Source organism: Nicotiana attenuata, chromosome 6, assembly GCF_001879085.1.
Source record: "Nicotiana attenuata strain UT chromosome 6, NIATTr2, whole genome shotgun sequence".
NCBI classification, from domain to species: domain Eukaryota; kingdom Viridiplantae; phylum Streptophyta; class Magnoliopsida; order Solanales; family Solanaceae; genus Nicotiana; species Nicotiana attenuata.
The window spans coordinates 3,734,278-3,739,579 of NC_031994.1; positions in this window are offsets into that span (position 1 = coordinate 3,734,278).

A 5,302-nucleotide genomic window follows, 5' to 3' on the forward strand; every position below is an offset into this window, starting at 1 on the left:
TATGACCGCTGCGGTGCGCAGCCCGATCCATTTGGGTACCCGCGCTCACTGTGGGGGGTTCAGACTCCGGAAGGGCTCCTACAGCCCAAGCGCAATATCAATATCACACCGCTGCGGCGCGCAGCCCGATCCATCCTCAGTCTAGAAATGCACATAAGCCCCTTGGGCAATAGTAAAATAACAGTCTCAACTCAAAACGTCAGTAAAATATCATTTAGGTTTTCTAAATCTTAGAGAGATAGCTGAGTTTGCGAAACGTTATTTTAAACCATGGACTGTGATAAAATAATATGCAAAGTAATGCAAAAACAGTGATATCAATCCCTGAAGGATTCAAACAATTGGCACGAAGCCCAAATATAGCAATCAAACCAAATAATGATGATAACAAGTAGTTTCAGTCAATTACGAAATAAAACCAACAACCGGGACAGACTAAGTCACAATCCCCAACGGTGCTCTACCCCACGCTCATACCTGGCGTGCAAGTCACCACAATACAGCACTATGATGTGCAAATCTGGGGTTTCAAACCCTCAGGATATCATTTACAAGTATTACTCACCTCGGACCGGTGAAATCCCTAGCTCGCGACGCCTTTGCCCCTCAATCGGCCTCCACGCGCGTCGAATCTAACCAAAACCAGAGCGAATACATCACAATATGCTAAGGGAACAATACCCAATCGAAAACAATCGAAAATTAGCAAGAATCTCGAAACTAGCAAAACCCGAGCCCCGGGCCCACTTCTCGAAAAATTACAAAACTCACATTACCGGATTCCTCATCTCGCCACGAGTTCATACATACCAAGAACTCCCAAATCCGAGCTCAAATGACCTATCAAATCCCAATTTAAATATCAAAAACTCAAGCCCTAGCTTTACCCCTTTTTGAAGAATTTCAACCAATTTCCATGTTAAATCTATCAAGGTTCCATGTATTTAGGCCAAGGGACTTACCTCCAATCACACCTAGTCGAAATCCCCCTTCAATTCCGTCCAATAGCTCCCAAGCTCGCTTAAAAATGGTGAAAATAACATAACCCTCGCGGAACAAAATGAATATAAAACTCCTACTGGCTTCAGGGGTTTCCGCTTCTGCGGTCCCCACGCCCGCTTCCGCGCAACCGCTTCTGCGGTTTTTGTCCGCTTATGTGGAATTTCATTAAAACTCAAGGGCCGCTTCTGCGACACAAATTTCCGCTTCTGCGGAAGCTCACCTCCTGGCCAAACCCGCTTCTGCGACCGCCTGTCCGCTTCTGCGAACTCGCTTAAGCGAAAAGTGTTCCGCTTCTGCGGAATTGCCCAACTCCACTCCAGACCGCTTTTGCGACCAATATTATGCTTCTGCGGAACCGCTTATGCGGTCCATTTCCGCAGAAGCGAACATACCAGATTCCAGCAAAGTCTGCCATTTCCTCAGCTTGAATTTCATCCCGATAGCCATCCCAAATCACCCCGAGGCCCCCGGGACCTCAACCAAAAGCACCAACATGTCTTAAAACATCATACGAACTTGCTCCAATCATCAAAACACACCTAACAACACTAAAATCATCAATTCACATCGGATTCAAGCCTAAGTTCTTCAAGAATTTCCGAAATGCACTTTCGATCAAAAACCCGACCAAACAATGTTCGAATGACCTGAAAATTTGCACACATATCCAAAATCACTTAATGAAGCTACAACAACTCTCGGAATTCCATTCCGACCCCCGGATCAAATTCTCACCCATCCACCGGAATTCGCCAAAATACTAACCTCGCCAATTCAAGCCTAGTTCTACACCGGGCCTCCAAAATCAATTCCGATCGCACTCCCAAGTCACAAATCATCTCCCGAAGCTAACCGGATCATCGAAAATCACATCCGAACCTTCGAACTCATAAGTCAACGTCCGGTTGACTTTTCCAATTTAAGCCTTCCTTAAAGAGACTAAGTGTCTCATTTCCTATCCAAACCAATTCAATTCAACTCTAACTCACTCGTTGCTGATAATGAAACATGAAGAAGCAATAAATGAGGAAAACAGGGTGGTAATACCTGATACGACGGGTCGGGTCGTTACATCCTCCCCAACTTAAGCAAACGCTCGTCCTCGAGCGTATCCAGAGTTGTTCTATAAGCTAACCAACAGCTGAATAACTTTACCAAGCATATACCCGGGATGATCCCACGTCACCCTATCTTACATAGGTCCGACAATACAACATAGCTGAAATTTCACAGTCCATCTAGACCATAAATCGTAGAATCACATTGCACTTTCCGAAATCATACACAAGATCAGCACCTCACATCTATACTCAGAATAGGCCCGAACCAACTGTAATAACCCATACCTGCAACCTCGGTGAAATCATATGATGTACTACATAACCCAAACTCTCGAAACGATAACTTCTATTCACAGTAGTTGCCCATAACAACCAAATACCGGCAGAAAACCTCTCATTAGCTAAAACCTTATTCCCACAATTTCCTATACTGCCAACGATAAATGAAACACTCTATAAACCGTAATCATTTCTCATATCAACCATTCATGAAACCGTTTCCCTTTTGACTAATACCACAACAGATTTCCAGGCCAAACCTCGATATTATCCTTCTAACAAGCTGAAATCAAATCTGTTCGTATTCATTAATGACTCCTACGATCACCTCGAATCCAACACATCACTCTGGTGCTACGACACCTCAATACAGGCCTACGCCACGACTTGCATAATACACGCACCAACAAGAAACGGTCTGAACATACTCAAATCATGACAATTGACTCAAACGAAAGAGCCGTACCCCAAGCTCATCAGTACCATCACAACACAAGGCTGAGACCCCGTCTCACATCATAGAAATAGAATGCCTGAATCTACCTCGAAGGGTCATAACTCCACGTAGCCTCGCTACGATGCGCGATCATATCCAAACACTGCTAACATGAAGCACCTTAATACACTGTGATCAAAATCCGACAGCTACACACAATTTGATGTCTGAAACCAAAGCAGTTCATTACCCCCAACGGTGAAGCAAGTAATATACACCATTCAATCCTGAAAGGACACAACCGACGCGCTATTCGCCGAGCAACACCCAATACGGACTTTCCTCAGAAACCAGGAAGCAAGGTATATAAGGTAACATATGGAAAACTATTCTCAACATCACACTGTTGCGGCGTGCAACCCGATCCAGATAACATACCCGTGGCGGCGTGCCACGCGATCCACACAAATATCTCACATAGGGAGATGCACATCGAACCAAATTTGTTCATTATAACAAAATACCGAGTATCGGTCGTAAGCATACTGAGTGCATAATGGTATCTACCAATAGCGTTGTAAGCTACAAAACTCAAACACAACTGAGGTCCCCCCTTCAACTTCCACTATGAATCTCGATAGCACCGCACTATATGTGCCCACAGTCTGAAAATCATAACGCCTCACCGCACAGAAAAAGAAACAACTCATAGATCTTCCCAAATCACTAACAAGTTCAATAACGATCGAATCAACCTATCCCTCAACAATTCAACTCGGGACTAACCAAGCTAACTCAAGCTAAATATGTAGCCACATTGGCCTGCCAACGAACTCAATACCAAGAAGCCTGAAGCTGCTCCTTCCACTACTATAACTCCTGTCGGAGCCGTACGATACGGTGCTCAGCACCAAATCAAAATCGAAATCCACAACCTCGCCCGGTAACATGCCCGGCCACAAGAGACGCATCCGAAAAGTCCCTCAATACCGGAACTGAATCAATGGTAGAAACCTCTGTACTGACATCCGCCACGAAGACCCAATTACGAAACGTAATCCTTCCCAGCCGTCCGCTGGTCTTTGGGATACAAACTACTTTGCTAGAACACAATCCGATGCACCTCGCCACGCAACCTGTGGCATTTTCCAACATAGCCTGTAGCACAATAGTCTAGAATAACCCAACTAAGACAACCAGCCTACAATCCAATCATATCCAAGATCTGGCATACCAAGCAAAGAAAGATCCACTCGGACCTCTAATTCCCAATAACCGTTAGACGGTGCCGATACACAAGATTCACAACAACTGCATAGCCTAAACACGAGAACTCCTAGTCTCCAACTCCATATAGCACACAAATCACTGTACCTGATCCCAAATTGCGCCGTACGAATACATATCACACCTCAAGTACCCAATCATCCCACGAAAGATAATCTAAAATTTCCCTGTGCCATCAAACAAACTCAGATATCAACAGTCGATCCCAAATGCCGCAACAATACCGAAGTATCATCAGTTTACATCACATTGCCCTTTTTCTGGAACATATGCCTCCGTCGAATCACTATGGTTGGCAATACCATTATCCTTAATCATTTGAAGATTGATTCTTTAGTCACCTGCACCTGCCCGTGCTGCTTAAGAATTTAATGACTTTCCATTATGAACTGAACCGTAACCTTACACACTCAAATCCCAATCCTCCACAACATATCGCATATACCATACCACACTAGTATAACATGAGAACTCCATCCCCCTCCCTAAACACAAACATCTACGTACTCCACTAGTCAAGAACTCTCCATCAATCCCATCAAGAAGAGAAATCATTACACATTCCATGCTTCACATGCCCATAGGCAACATATACGTCTCTAAACCACGGTAAAACTCATCAAGAACTCCCTTCCAACTCCATTGCACAAGCTAAACTGCCAGGACTGAATCCTTCTACCCGAACCAAGCTAAGCAAGCTGTCGGAACTCAAGAGCCTTGCTGCACAATACCTGTAAAAGCCCATTACCTCGAACACATACGAAGAATTAATCACATCCTTACCATACCGATTCGGTCTACTATCAAGTCTTTCCCATCTATCCAATTTCCCTTTTTGATTCATCATCCACTTGATATTTCTCCCTCGATGTAGCATCACAATGCCTCAATCCAAGCTTACCACACGAGACTCGAACATAAGACCACACTGTCTAAGACCCATAGGCCACTGAATACTCTCTCAATTGTTTCCCAGAAATACCACATTCCCGAATACTTTACTCTGAAGAACTTTCTGCGAATCTAAATTCGCTTCCTTTACTTTCCAGGTACCGACACATAGGATCCCATGATCAACATAAAAATACCACAAGTCTTGACATTTTCTATTGAAAACACTGTCTTTAGTCACATACACAGCCTTAAAACACCTGAGTGTTACATGTAGATTCTTGAACACATTAAAACCATTCTCGAGAGTCATTCATATACCTTACCTGATTTACAACTTACCTGA